Below are 16,566 nucleotides of genomic sequence, written 5' to 3'. Positions count from 1 at the left end.
TTGAGAAATAGGTTTATTCCTCATTATTACCCCAAAGGCTGTCTGAGTGTGGACTGTCTCACACCCAGCGGCAAACCACCTTTTCTATAAAGTGAAGCAAATACCCTTGAACCTGCATTTTTTTCCAAATGTCAGATTGTATAGAAGTTTATGAGAAATTACCCTACTTCTCACTTGACTTATGACACTTTCATAATGAGCCATCAATTCATTTAAAGGTAACCTATTATGCAAAATGCAGTTTTGTATATATCTTATACATAAATATGTGTCCCCGGTGTGTCAGGAGACTCACAAAGTGTCGGAAAATACAACCATCTCTCTTTTCCTCCGTACCCACATCTCTAAAAAATATTTAAAGGGCCAGACCCAGAATCAGCACTTTAGTAACAGGGCTGAAATAGAGGAGTATGAGGCAGGCTACAATGTGTGATCTGTTTGGTATTTTGAGCAAAACACTTCAGAGACATGTTTTGTATAGATATGGCCCTATAATATATTGTTCAAATATAGCATAATAGGTGAGCTTTAAATGAATAAAAACAGATATATACAGAAGAAGCTTTTAGATTATGCATTAGTAAGGGCATGTAGAATATAACTAATCATAGACACCAACCCCAACTGTGCGATCACTTTTCACACACACACACACACACACACACACACACACACACACACACACACACACACACACACACACACACACACACACACACACACACACACACACACACACACACAGCAGAGATTTTTTATCCCTGAAAAAATACTAACTTTTGTTGGCTGTTTGGTTGAACTTAGCTCCCCTCTCTCATGCCACTTCTGTTTCCAAAAAAAAAAGTAGACGACAGACAACATTTCAAACCCATAACGTGAGCAATAACAGATCATTTGATTCAGTTTCACAATGAGGGTATTTCAGTTGTCTTTTAAAGATGAGATATAACTAGTGTTGTTTTGTATGTGTCTTCACTTTATGAAATGCTGTTTCTGGGCAAAAGTATTGTTTCTAAATGTTCCCAAAGTCTCAGTCACACTCAAAAGACTTGAGACAAAGAGTTTTTATCTCCTCATTGCGGATGTGCAACACATCCCCCGGCAGCACACAGTCTTTACCCGCTGCTTTGTATGAGCTCAGGTGTCACACAAAGTTGTCTTGTTTTGCAACAGAGCGCCACTTGTCACAACCTGCAAACTTTTCAACCAAGTTGGAGAATAGGCACTTTGATAGTTGACTCTTTAATTTGCCGCCTTCCTTTCTCAGACCAGGTGGGCGCCATTGAGAGGGAAATCTCCTCTTGGAGGGTGCAAGTTTAGGGGCTGTAACTCATGAACGGGATGACTTTGAAAACACACAGGCTGCCGACTGAGTGAGATTTGTAGACACTGAGCTCCTTTGCGGTTGCGTTCTTCAGCCCTCATGAATAATTCGGCAGCGGTGCTTGTCACTGTCGTTGTTGTTGTTGTCGGCTGTGGTGTCACTCCTGTCTGAGAGAGACGGAGGAGACAGAGGACTCTTTACACTTCAGTCTCCTCTGCACTTCCTCTTTCATTCACAGGCAGAGGAAGCTGTGTGTGTCTGTATGGGAGAGAGGGAGAGGAATCTTGTCTGCCTGTCGGGCATAATGGCCTGTTTGTGCCCCAGTAATGGTTTGAAGGAAGGGGGAGAGAGGAGAAGCAGGCAGGGAAGGAGTAACAGAGGGCCAAAGTGAAGAAAAAGAGTTTACTTTTTGTGTTTCCATAGCTGATTTTTCAATGATTTTAAAGGAAAACACTTTGTGGTTGGAAAAAGTATTCAGTTTATTTACTTGAGTAAAAGTACTATGCCTCACTATAGAAAAACCTCCATTTCAAGTAAAATAACTGCATGGAGAATGGTACTTAAGTATGAATTGGAAAATGCACAGTAAAATGAATAATTAAATATAAATACAAATATTTTAAAGCGAAAGCAGCAAATCTTCACATTTAAGGAGCTGGAACTGTGAAATATTTTGAACAAAAAACTCCTTAGCAAAATTGGAATTAATGTTCTGTTAACTTGCTCGTGCTTTTAGTTATAGTTATACAAAATAATCATAATTTAAACATATTATGAAGTATTGTGGTTCAAAATCTCAATTTATAAAGTAACTAGTAAATAAATCTGTAACATAAATAAATGGAGTAAAAAGTTAAATATTGGATCCAAAATGTATTAAGAGTAGAAGTTTAAAGTAATATAAAATCAAATGAATGGCAAAATGATGGACAATGTGATTCTGATCTCAGGATATTGTTGGAAACTCACATGAGAGAGAGTAATCTGTAAAAAACAATAAAGAAGAAAGGACGAAAGAAACAGCAGAAAAGGACGAAGAAAGGATAATTCAGTGCTTGACCCGTTCTAACTGACCAGATGTTGAACTTTTATCTGTTTCATTGCGTCCCTTCTACCTGCCCCGTGAGTTTCCCCAAGTTTTTATAACAATAGTGTACATTCATCCCAGGTTAAATGCCACCTCTGCCTCCAGCACTATCTTTGACTTGGTGCAAAAACTGCAGTCAATTTCACCCGACGCACCAAACTTTATACTTGGTGATTTTAACCATGTGACCCTTAAAAAGACACTCACTAACTTTTATCAATATGTGTCCTGTCCAACCAGGCGGGATAAAACATTAGACCTGTGTTATGGGTCAGTAAAGGAAGCCTATAATGGGGCTTTCACACCAACACGGTTCCAGGGCCGGTTTGAAGCTGGAGCCTGAAAAGCACCGGTTTTTCCTGTTCACACCGCAGCGGAGCCGCCTCTAAGCTCCGGAATCCGGTTCGTTTCAAGCACCAAAAAATTGTCGGTCTAGAAGCAAGAACCGCATACGTCATGCCAGAGATGGAGTACTCGAGTCCTGGACTCGGACTCGAGTCGGACTCGAGTGCCGATTTTCGGGACTCGACTCGGACTCGCGCACTGATTGACGCGACTCGGACTTGGACTCATGAATTCTCGCGCACGATGACTTGGACTTGAACTCGGACTCGTGAATTCTTGCGCACGATGACTTGGACTTGGACTCGGACTCGTGAATTTTTTCCCCCACGATGACTCGGACTCGACTTGTACATTGACGCTCCGACTTGGACTCGGACTCGAGCAAGTTTTCTCTGGAGTCTGATGTCCTCTATCCTGGCGTGTGCACCTGCGAGGCGAGTTCACGTACTCAACACACTCTCACTCCATAAACGTCCAGGAGCGACGCTTGGTCAGGGTCCCGAGGCGTGCAGTTGGGACGCTCCTAGGCTCCTTCAGCTTCATAAACAGACGCAAATAACTTTCAACTGATTGCAATGTATTCCCATCTGCGGCGGGATTTGGCGCTCATGGAAGCACGGCATTCGTTTGTGTCGGCGGCTGTTAAAGGCAATGTGAGCGTCTATTCCCATTGGATAACGGAGAATTGTACACCCGGACGTAAGTATTCCCCTTACTGTCGATTGATTTGACAGTGATATCTCCACTACTCATCAACTCAAAAACACCAGATCCTACCACTTAAAACCATGATCTTGAAATCTATGGAACAAAACGATGAGACACTCCCACTGTCAGGGAACTCAAGCATGCCATCAGGGAAAATCTGCAATTTCTATCTTTCTATCAGCTGTGCATCATTATGGCGTAAATACAGCCTATCTACCAATTGGATCAAATATAAAAGTCAACCGAATTAGTGTTGATACTGCAAGGAGACGTATTGTGTGAAAAGAAATGTAAGATGTTGTTTAATTGCTTATATATTTAAGATCCACCTCAAGTTTTCAGTTTTGGCGGCAGTTCCTGTTTGTCGAGAAGTCTTCTCATCAGGGCTCTATAAATAGAGTTAACTACGGCAGATATGTAATATTTAATGCAGCCGAAACGTGTATTACAATGCCGTTATGTGATGACTTTCAAAGAGAAAAGCAAGCACACTCGGAATAATGTATTATTTATTTTTTTTTTAATGTTTTCGGATTTCACATCGCATAAACACCAAATCCCAGCGTGCATAGCGGAATATCAGTATGAGAAAAACGGCATCATCTGTCCTTTGACCCTCACATCGTACAAGGAAAAACTTCCAGAGAAAAACCCACAGTTAATATACACACATTCCTTCACATTTCAATTTTAATTTACATTAAAGGAAACCTATCATGCTATATTTAAATGATATATTGTAGGGCCATACCTATACAAGGTATATTTATACGTTTCTGTTTTCGAAATACCAAACAGATCATGCATTTTAGCCATGCCTCATTTCGCTCTATGTGTTGTTTGCTGTCTACGGGGCTGAGCTGCAGCTGACCACGCCCCCCTGCAGGAGAGGGGAGCCGTGCTCTGATCAGCTGCTGGGCTGTCAGAAGAGGGGGAGAAAAAGAGATCTCCGTCCTCCGTGTTTTATTATAGCCTCTATAGAGTCGTTATTCATTTGTTTTAAAGCTCAATAAATAACAAAGAAGACCTTTGACCGGCACTTTTCTAATTTTGTCCGGAAGATTTAAACTTTAACGGACATCTTGACTGGCGAAAGAAACTGAAACTGAAACTCTGCCGCACGGTCCCCTCGTTCCTTGGAAGAGGCGGAGAGGTGGGTGTTTGTCATCTGCTGGTGGACTAACCGGAGAGAATTACAGTGCTTGCCTCGACGGGGAGGGATTGCATTGAATTAAAGCAGCGGGAGCAAACGCTTGCCTCGCAGAGGGAGAAAAAAAGCCACAGTGGAGAATAAACAGAAGGGTAACCATGGTAACTATGCGCGGGAAGTCTTCTTCGCTGCTTTTGTGGCAGACTACAGCACCACTTACAGGCCTGGCATATGTACTACAGCGTCTCCAGCGCTTTCGAGCGGCAATGGCCGGCCGTGGCCCAACCCCACATTCCCCTGATAGGTGGAGAGTTGGCCCAATAGCCGTAGCGCCACTTTACTGATGTCAGTAAAGTGTTCAAATCTGGATCAGTTTTGATCAGATCCGTTGCAGCCCCTTTTTTAGAGATTTGGGTATGGAGGAAAATAGAGAGGGTTGTGTTTTCTGACACTTGGTGAGTTCCCTGGAACACCGGGGACACATATTCATGTATAAAAGACGTACAAAAGTGCATTTTGCATGATAGGTCCCCTTTAAAATAGAAATTCTGAAAGCTCAACAGAATTTTAAATCTGAATTTCAAAACAAAATGGCTGCAAACAACCTTGGCTCAGTCTGGAGTAGCAGGAAAACCATAACAGGCCTCCGGGAAACAAATAATAGCTGCCATGTGACTCTGGATGGCTTTTATTCAGATGTCGAGTTTGCAAATGCCCTAAATCACTTTTTTTCTCGATTTGACACATTTGATTTCAGTAATAATATATCTGAACTGAAGCTTAAACTTGAAGACAATAAGCATTTTAATATAGACCAGAGGGAAGTGGAAAAGGCCTTCCATTTAGTAAAAATCAATAAGAGTCATGGACCTGACCTTATATGTCTTTACAGACACAGCATGTGCCAAAGGTTTGGAAGGATGCTGTGGTAGTCCCTGTTCCCAAATCCAGAGGCCCCAAAACTCTTAATGATTTAGACCAGTTGTACTTACATCAATTCTAATGAAGACATTGGAAAAACTAGTCAGAGCAGAAATCTTAAGGAAGACTGAGCATGCACTCGATCCCATGCAGTTTGCGTACAGGCCACACAGAGGAGTAGAGTGTAAGGAATGCGTGGAAGGGTAGGACCCAAATGCAGACTATCAGAAAAGGTAAACGGTCTCGAAACAAAAACGAGCTTTATTCTCAAAGCTTAACAATAGCATGGCATGAAACACATAGGTTCTACAGAAAACTGACCGTGACCAACATGGTGGGAGACAGGAGAAACAAACAATGAACCGACAAGGCACACAGGGGAAGACAAGACTAAATACAGAGAGGGGTAATCACAAGACGAGACACAGCTGGGGTAAGGGAGGCAGAAACACAAGGGCAACAGGTGAACACAATCAAACAATCAGACACACCAGGGAAACTAAGACAGGAAGGCAAACACAGGAAGAAGGAACAGAGAAGACACAAGGAGGAAAACATTTCAAAACAAAACAGGAACCAGAGACAGAAAAAGACAAGACAAAACACAACACAGACAGATTGTGACATAACCCCCCCCCCTCAAGGGACGGATCCCAGACGTCCCAAAAAACATAGTCTAACACTTCCAAAAGGGTGGGTGGAGGGGGTCCGGAGGACGGGCCCGAAAGGGGTCCCGGGCGGACGGCCCGGGGGCAAGGCAGAGTCCAAAAAGGGGCGACGGCCACAGCGGGCGAACTCAGGGGGCCGAGCATGAGAGCAAAGGCAGCGGCTCTCAGGGGACCGGGCTCGAGGGCGAAGGCAGCAGCTGGAAGAATCAGGAGGCCGAGCCCGAGGGCGAAGACCGCGGCTGGAGAACCCAGGAGGCCGGGCTCGAGGGCGAAGACTGCGGCACTCAGGGGGCCGGGCTCGAGGGCGAACAAGAAGGCGGCGACGAGACAGCTCCGGAGGACGGGCAGGAAGGCGCCGACGGGACAACTCCGGAGGACGGGCAGGAAGGCGCCGACGGGACAGCTCCGGAGGACGGGCAGGAAGGCGCCGACGGGACAACTCCGGAGGACGGGCAGGAAGGCGCCGACGGGACAGCTCCGGAGGACGGGCAGGAAGGCGTCGACGGGACAGCTCCGGAGGCCGGGCAGGAAGGCGCCGACGGGACAGCTCCGGAGGCCGGGCAGGAAGGCGCCGACGGGACAGCTCCGGAGGACGAGCAGGAACCAGTATCGGCCGGACAGGAACCGGAGCCGACGGGACAGGCGTAGACGGGGTCCTGAACATGACATGGGCTGGTGTCGACTGGACCCCCAACGGAACAGGACACAGAGTTGGCAGGACCCCCGGTGGAACAGGTGTCGGCGGGACCTCCAACAGGACAGGACACAGAGTTGGCAGGACCCCTGGCAGGACAGGTGTCGGCGGGACCCCCAACAGGACAGGACATGGATTTGGCAGGACCCCTGGCAGGACAGGTGTCGGCGGGACCCCCAACAGGACAGGACATGGAGTTGGCAAGACCCCCGGCAGGAGAGTAGTCGGCGGGACCTCCAACATCACAGGACATAGGGTTGGCAGGACTCCCAACATCACAGGACATAGGGTTGGCAGGACCCCCGGCAGGAGAGTAGTCGGCGGGACCTCCAACATCACAGGACATAGGGTTGGCAGGACCCCCGGCAGGAGAGTAGTCGGCGGGACCTCCAACATCACAGGACATAGGGTTGGCAGGACCCCCGGCAGGAGAGTAGTCGGCGGGACCTCCAACATCACAGGACATAGGGTTGGCAGGACCCCCGGCAGAAGAGTAGTCGGCGGGACCTCCAACATCACAGGACATGGGGTAGGCGTCGGCCATAGAGCCAACAGGACACGGGGTGCTGGAGTCGGCCGGACCACCGACAGAACACGAGGGGCTGGAGTGGGCCGAACCACTGACAAAACACGGGGGGGCCGGAGTCGGCCGGACCACCGACAGGACACGAGGTGCTGGAGTCGGCCGGACCACCGACAGGACACGAGGTGCTGGAGTCGGCCGGACCACCGACAGGACACGAGGTGCTGGAGTCGGCCGGACCACCGACAGGACACGAGGTGCTGGAGTCGGCCGGACCACCGACAGGACACGAGGTGCTGGAGTGGACCGAACCACTGACAAAACACGGGGGGCTGGCGTCGGCCGTAGAGCCAACAGGACACGAGGTGCTGGAGTCGGCCGGACCACCGACAGGAGACGGGGTGCTGGAGTCGGCCGGACCACCGACAGGACACGAGGTGCTGGAGTCGGCCGGACCACCGACAGGACACGAGGTGCTGGAGTCGGCCGGAGCACCGACAGGACACGGGGGGCTGGCGTCGGCCGGGGAGCCAGTACTGGAGCCGAAACTGAAGCCGGAACCATGGCTGCTGGGGCCGGAACTGGGGCCGGAACCATGGCTGCTGGGACCAGAAATGGGACTGGAACCATGGCTTCTGGGACCAGACCTGGGGCTGAAACCATGGCTGCTGGGGCACGGGCTGGAATCCTGGCCCTGCGTCTCTTAGAGGCCTTTTGGAGACGCTGTGGACCTCCAACATCACAGTAGTCGGTTCCCAGGAAAGGGTTAGAGACTTGAGAAAAGCTTCCAGGAACACATGAAAAATGTTGTAGCCACTCAGGCAACAAACCCCTGAGCCCGGGCTTGCGAGCAACCTCCCGGCGTGCCTCCTTCAAAGCCGCCACTCTACCCCGTATAGAGATGGCGTCTCTCCAGGTATAAAAAATGTACTCCAGAGAGCACCCAAGACGATCCGCTTGTAGCAACAAACAATCAGAGTCTGCTGAGTCCATATTTGGTCGGTTCATTCTGTAAGGAATGCGTGGAAGGGTAGGACCCAAATGCAGACTATCAGAAAAGGTAAACGGTCTCGAAACAAAAACGAGCTTTATTCTCAAAGCTTAACAATAGCATGGCATGAAACACATAGGTTCTACAGAAAACTGACCGTGACCAACATGGTGGGAGACAGGAGAAACAAACAATGAACCGACAAGGCACACAGGGGAAGACAAGACTAAATACAGAGAGGGGTAATCACAAGACGAGACACAGCTGGGGTAAGGGAGGCAGAAACACAAGGGCAACAGGTGAACACAATCAAACAATCAGACACACCAGGGAAACTAAGATAGGAAGGCAAACACAGGAAGAAGGAACAGAGAAGACACAAGGAGGAAAACATTTCAAAACAAAACAGGAACCAGAGACAGAAAAAGACAAGACAAAACACAACACAGACAGATTGTGACATAGAGGATGCCACGGTCACCTTACTTAACTTACTTTTTAAACACTTGGAGGGAAATGGATCTCATGCTAGACTTTTATTTGTTGATTTTTTCCAATTCAACCTCATATTTTAATTGGCAGACTTTTAGAACAATTTGAAATAAGCAATAATCTTATGGGCTGGATTCTTGATTTTTTAACCAATAGGACACAAAGAGTGAGGGTGAATGAGACCTTATCTGATCAAGTCAGCTCCTCCACTGGCTCCCCACAAGGATGTGTCCTTTCCCCACTATTATATATACTTTACACTAATATGTGTCAAAGTAGGTGGGAAAATAGGACTATTTTAAAGTATGCAGATGACTCTGTAATTGTTAGTAGGCTCCAGGACAATGAGACCAGCCACGGCCCTGTCATTGACGACTTTGTCAGGTGGTGTGAGGAGTCCTATCTACAACTGAACATAAGCAAAACCAAGGATATGATCATTGATTTTAGAAGACATCCCCACATACATGAAGTCTTAACAATCGCGAATCAGAAAGTAGAATTTGTGCAATCATACAAATATCTCGGGACAATTATTGACTCAAAATTGAGCTCTGATCCAAACTGTGAAGCTGTGTGCAAAAGGGGGCACCAGCGTTTGTACTGTCTTAGGAAACTGTCCTATTTTAACATTGACAAAACCATGATGATCATGTTTTATCGTGCTTTTATCGAATGAATTCTGTCTTTTTCACTAATGTCATGGTTTGGTAACCTGACTTTAAAGAGCAGAAACTCTCTGAATCAGATCGTAAAGTGGTCCAGCAGACTGATTGGTGAGCCACAGCTAAACCTGGAGACCCTGTACCTCAGGCAGTTACAGCGGTTATCCAGCTCCATATTAGATGATGACTCCCACCCTCTGCACTCAGAATTTAAGCTTTTTCCTTCGGGCCGGAGGTTAATTGTCCCAAAGAGTAAAACGAAGCGGTATAAAAACTGTTTTATCCCAGCAGCTATTGCACAAATTAACACATCATAGGAGTGTCACACAGATGCCTATTTATTTAATTATGAATTTTGAATGTCCATGTTTGTACTAGTGTTTTCCTTCTTAAATGTTTTTGAAATATTTTGAGATTTGACGGAGCAGGGTGTACTTGTACTTTTTACTAGTCCTTTTATTAGAGATGTGTCTGTTGTTTGTGTTTGTTTTTAGAGTGTGTCAGGATGGATCCCTTGTCTTTTTCTCTGCAAACAAAATCTACCTATAGTACGGGTACAAATAAAGAACCTGAACCTGAACCTGAACCTGAACCTGCTATTCACAGTGTATCCTTTAAGAGGCCAAGACTGGGCCGTCGGTGGAGAAAAAAAGGAACACCTGTTTGTGAATAATTTATGTTTTCCACAAATGCAGCTTTCTGCCTAACATCTGAATCCATTGATTTTCTCTCCATTCATGTGACTAAGCTGAGACCGGCCGTGATGCTGCAGATTAAAAACGCAAGTGCAAACACTCTATGGGCTCAGGTACGGGTATCTTTGCTGTCGGGAGTCCAGCCGTTTTGGCTAAATGCGCCACTGAGCAACTTTCATAGGAATGAACAGGCCCCACCTCTAAGGATGTATCCAGTTCTCTTTATACATCCATAGGCTTATTACACAGCTGCTTACTTAAAGTAAAAAGGCAAGTCGCTGGATACAAAAATCAGATCTGTTTAAAAGCAGCTGTTAGCTATCCATCATATAACAGAAAGTTATTTTTACCCCACTGATCATCACAAAACATACTTAATTTAAAGTTGACCGAAACTAAATAAAAAAATAAAATAATGTAATGTGCCTTTTCATTGTTCTTTATAATTTGTGTTGTTGTTGGTTATTAAAGACTTTGAAAGAGAGACTGATGAAGTTACCATCGTTAATAGGTCTGACACACCAGAAATAAAACAGAAATGCATACTTGTATACTAGCAGGGGGGAGGATTCTTTCACCTATTTTTAAGCTGTATTCCAGTGCTTAAAAAACGGCATAACTGCTCTCATTTAGATGGAAAATGTTATATCTATAGGAACACATCTACAGTGACTGTGGTGTCTCATCATTCAGTGCAGTGTATTGTAATGTGGCTGCTGTCAGGGGGAACCCTTAATATACACACACTCACACACACACACACATGCACGCACACACACACACACACACACACACACACACACACACACACACACCCACACACACACACACACACTACGGTAAGTACACCTCTGAATTAAAGTCAACACAATGCAGGACAGAGGAAAGGAGAGTAGAAAAAAGGGTGATTGAAGGTGTGTGTGTTTGTGTGTGTGTATGTGTGTGTGTGTGTGTGTGTGTGTGCGGGACTGAGGGGGGTTGAGCCTCCATTTGCATGCAAATAGCCAAACGCACTAGTCGTCCGCTGCGGGGATGACAAAGAGCATTCTGGGATTGCTTGGGCGGGTTTGTCATCCATCAGTGGAGAGGATGGCGGTCAGCAGCGTGGTCCACAACATGAGAGAGAGAATAAGTGTTGTTAAATGGATTTTCCATCTTCAACAACGAAACACACATGAAGGACACAGGATGGACACTGAGCTGGCCTGTCTCTCACTCTCTCCCTCTTTTGCCCTCCCACTCCACGTCTTCCCACAATCCCCTTCTCTATCTTCCCCATCTTACTGTGTACTTTGCCTTCCATCCTAAGCTGTTTCCCATAACTCTATTTTACACCCCCCCTTTCTCCCCTTTTCTCTTTCTGTCTCTACTTCGATTTCCCTGATGGACTCTTACAGTAAACTGCCTGCGTAATTTAAATGCAGTGCCTTCCTTTTCACATGGATGGCATGCAGGACAGAGGAGAATAAACAGTAAGGGGAGGGGAAGCAATGCATCCCATTATAACACATATGGAGGGGGTCTTAGAGCACTTGCTTTATGACAGGCATTAATGAGACAAATAAACCAACTTGGATTGTGTTGTCAAACCTACAGAAACATTTGTATCTTGAGGTTTGTGTTGCAGCATTTGTTTACATGGTAAATTGTGTAATATGTAATCAGGATGTGGTCAGGAAGTCATATTGTGTGTGTTGACAGTTGTCAGAGCCCAACACAATAACCACTGTTTCTGTAAAAATGAAAAACAAATGATTTAAAATTTGAAAACATGCAGCAAATCAGACTGTTGTTCGAGCGTTAGCACAAGTGAAATGATGCAATACGTGTATAGGGTTAGATGCGTTCAAGAGAAGTGTATTTGTTTTGTGAGATGTACAACTGGAAACATTATTCAGTGCAGTTTAAAGAAAATATTGTAAAAAACTACTCTGAAGACTATTTAGTTCCTCTGCTGTGACATGTCTCCATGCTTTAATGTTCAAGAAACTCCCTCTGGAGGGAACACAGGGATTTTAGTCTTTGCAGACCATTTACATGCACAAAAACCCATACAACACACTACAGTAAAAGGGAGAACCTCAAAAAGTAGAATAGGGCCTCTTTTAGTGCGCTTGAAGAGTGGGGTCTTAATTGGCTTAGGAAAAAGTTAATGAACTACAGCAAAGTCAGTGACATTTCTATGAACTGAGATGATATGAACCAATTAGAATCAACAGGTGATTTGTAATGCACACCTTTAATGTGACAGAAGTATCAGTTTGTATATTTCACTTTGTAACAGTTAATGTGCATGCTTGTGTTATATTTAGTGTGAACGCTGTGCAACAGCATTCCACTATAGTTCTTCAAATCTTTATTAGTGCGAATGCTGTTTACAGCATTCCACTATAGTTCTTCGAATCTTTAATCTTCTTCTTATTATTATGTCAACCAATATTTTGGCTCTCAATAACTTCAGCATACTTTCAGCTACAGAAACCATTCAAATATCAAACTATTCAGCCTTTTCAGCACATGATGGGAAACTTTCAACTTTTTCAAAATATTTTATACTTTTTGAAATATTCAGCTTTTTAAACTCTTTTTTTAACATGGAACTCAATGGGAGTAACCTTCAAATCCTCTTTTAAGTACACCGTGCGCCAAATGCTTCTCCTTCCACATACTTTCAGCTAGAGACTTCATTCCAACTTTTAAATGATCACAAGACATTCAGCTATAAAACTTGTTATTCAGATTTTTCATATCTTTCATACTTTTTGAGATATTGAACTTAGTTTGGAGCTTGGTAAAGAGGTCTTCTTCAGATTTTAACATTAGTGTGTATTGCGCAGCTCGTTAAGTCTAGAGTGCTTTGATCTCAAAACAGAGTGGAGGAGTGCTTGAAATTCGCCCAAAAAAATGTTTTAAACCTGCCATAATTCCCAAACCCTACACTCCTTGGACATCATTTTTCATGGAAAATGTAGGAAAACCTCTCCGACGTTGAACAATTAAAAAAATTAAGAAAGCATATTAAACAAAATGCCTCTTGAGGGCATGAAGAGACAAAAACTTGTCAAAAAGTCCACCTAGCTCCCAATCAGAGGTTGCGCTAGACTTTTTCGCTGCCCATCACGGACAGGATCGTACAATCTCCGTCAAAATCCATTATTACCCGTCGGTCTGTACACCTCGCGGGAGCGCACCACAGCGTAAAGCATACACTCCCAGACATTTCATTGATTTGTACGGCAAAGTTAGGTCTGGAAACTATATCATTTCCTTTTTGGAGGGCATCCATAACACGGCATAACACCGGAGGCCTGCTGCGGGGAAACTTTGGCGCTGTTCTGAGTTTGTTCTAATCTGTCAAAATGACGGACTGCTTTCAGATTTTTCCGTCATTGTTAAAATGTTTTCGTCATATACGGAATATATTCGGTTGTACTCCCAATAGACTCCCATGTTAAATTACTTCAGATCTTTTTTCAGACCACAAAGAAGTACACTTTAAACAAACTGCTCCCATCTCCACATTTTACACACAAAACCTAAAAAAAAAACATATATCAGTTCATTGGGGTTCCCTGATGCTCACGGTCTGGTATTTTCTTTTTATAGAAGCCATAGTTTTTGAACAGGTGGCAAAATTGTCAGATATAATCCACAATGCATTCTTAATGGGACTCAGTGCAGCAGTTGGTTACCATGTAAATGTATCCTGTAAATATAATGTATGATGTCCTTTATTGTTTTATGTTTCATGTGAAACCTATATGCTGCAGGTCTCCCTTGAAAAAGAGATCTATGATCTCAATGGGACCAATCTGGTTAAATAAAGGTTTGAAATGAAATGAAATGAAATGGTGGTGTTGCTGGGCAGATTGGGGCCACACACCTCAGTGACATCATCTAATCAGAGCAGACACGCCCACAGACAGACAGACACACAGACACACACACACACACACACACACACACACACACACACACACACACACACACACACACACACACACACACACACACACACACACACGTCAACATTTTACCGAAAGCAGCTACCGTTTTTAAACTATAGTTAGAAATGTAAGAGGTTTATTTCTCCTTCAGAACAATGGAAAGGCTCTCCTTTCACAGCACATCTCCATGGAAACCTTTGATCTTTGGGCTCACGTAAACAGGTGTTTGATAACGTCGTCACCATGGTAACCTTTGATCTCTGGGCTTACACACACAGGTGTTTGTAAACATTCATTCACTACTACTTACATTTAATATCTAACTCCTTCAGCCTACTTTCAGCTGCAGAAACCATTCAACTATTAAATTATTCAGCTATTTCAGGACATTGAGGCTATAGGTGTTGTTGTTTATACCTTTTTTAAACCTTTTCTTTTAAATATTAAGCTTCTTCACTATTTTTCCTACTCTTCCAGTTTAACATTTCACTCTCAAGTTTTCAACAAAGTCATTGCAATGCATTTGAGCTGTAACAATTGTGATTCAAATCATTTCACATTTCTGCATAACTCCGCTAAGTTCAGCAACACACTCACTTGGTTTTTGTAGCTAAAAGCAGCTACAGAGACCATTCAACTAATACAATATTCAGCTTTTTCTGCATTTTCAGCTAAATTCAGCCACAAATGTTCACAGTTTACAGCATTTGCACGCATTTTCTGCAGGAAATGCATTTTCTAGTTACTATTTCTCTTCCTAGGTTTAATGATGGGATTGTGTGTGTGTGTGTGTGTGTGTGTGTGTGTGTGTGTGTGTGTGTGTGTGTGTGTGTGTGTGTGTGTGTGTGTGTGTGTGTGTGTGTGTGTGTGTGGGTGTGTGGGTGGGTGTGTGGGTGAGTGTGAGTCAGCGACCCCTCTCCCATTATTGATCTAAATTCCTTATTTCGCATCTGATTTTCTTTGCATCTGTTTTCTCTTTGACATAAATCCTGCCAGTCAATAGCAAATGAAGAGGACTTTTCCATTTACTGTAAATAACTGGATTTATTTCTGTGTCTGTGCAGTGCATTAGCTACTGTTGCATCAGTCTTTTGTTGTTTTGATGATTTCACTCTAGGTTCTTTTCCGCTCTGTTATCACTGCATTGTTTTAGTTCAGGATCATTCCTTTTCTTCTCAGAATGTGATTTTATTCCCCCCCTTAAGGACTAATTAGCCTCGTTGTAACTGCAGGGCCATACAGGCATATCCAGGGATTACTCATTATTCATGCCACTAACTTTTCTTCAAGACATTTTGCAAAGGAAGATGATTTATCAATTTGACTGTGGTTTCAAATGAGTCAGCTCTTGTTCTGTACTAGAGCAGGCGTAAACACAATCAAGAACAACTTGAACCCACCAGGAGAAGAACATCCGCCAAGATGCTTTCATCGCAGTCTGAACTTCCATTTTAGGCCTTTTTTACTTGATAAATCCTGATGTAACAGCTGATTGTTGATATTCCACACAGACAGGTAGATGCTGGCTGAGTGGTGGAATCCGTCTCTCTTTTTTGAAGATGGAATATAAAAGATTGACTTCATCTATTTGTTACATTTATGGCAGCAGCTGTTTCTCATTTAATTGAAAGAAAAACAAAGAATGTTGAGGCATTGCTGGGTGTCATACGGGGCGGGCTGTCAGAGCTTTCTCCCTCTAAAGCTGGCTACACACCAACCCGATATTGGGAGTCAGAGGCCGTCAGAGGCAGTCGGGCATTCGCGGCGCCCTACTCAGGTTGGTGTGTTCCGCACCGTCGTCTCTTTACGGCACCTTTTCACACCTCCCGATGCCTCCCGCGGAATCGGCCGCGGGAGGTCAGAGAAAGTCGGCCCAAGCAATCACTCTGATTGGCTGTTCACACTACCGCTGCCTGCTGGTAAGGACAGTTATTGCCACTCGTCGACTGAAGTATTTGCGGTGTGTTCGTAGGCGGGCGGCGTAGCGGGCGGCGTAGCCGACGCAGGCGACGAAGCTGACGTAAAAGTCGGGACGCCTTCGGTACGCGTTCTTTGGTCTCAGGTGGGTGTGTAGCGGCCTTTACACCTTCAGAGCAGCCATCAATCCTGAGAAACCGATTCATCTCTTACAGCATCAGAGAGTGCATTATAGAAAGCATTATAGAGTTATGGAGTATTCCACTCACTCTCAGCTGCCACTGTGAACTTGATTGCGTTTTGGCCACTCTTCTTTCCCTTTGGATGAGGTTAAATGGACCTGAAGCTGCCTCTCTTTTTGGAGTTTTGTGGTCAATAACCTTCTTGAGTTCAGTGGGAGATCGAGGGAAATGATTTAGACCTTGAAGATAAAGCTTGA

General features: G+C 44.6%; 1 protein-coding gene across 7 annotated transcripts in view; it reads left to right on the top strand.

The window, feature by feature from the left end:
* Window positions 1–16,566, top strand: part of myt1b (myelin transcription factor 1b) — a 139,985-nt gene that overhangs the window by 11,973 nt on the left and 111,446 nt on the right. The window lies entirely within an intron of this gene.

Source organism: Trematomus bernacchii, unplaced genomic scaffold, assembly GCF_902827165.1.
Source record: "Trematomus bernacchii unplaced genomic scaffold, fTreBer1.1, whole genome shotgun sequence".
NCBI classification, from domain to species: domain Eukaryota; kingdom Metazoa; phylum Chordata; class Actinopteri; order Perciformes; family Nototheniidae; genus Trematomus; species Trematomus bernacchii.
The sequence above is the reverse complement of the archived record's forward strand: the minus strand, read 5'-3'. Positions and strand labels throughout refer to the sequence as shown.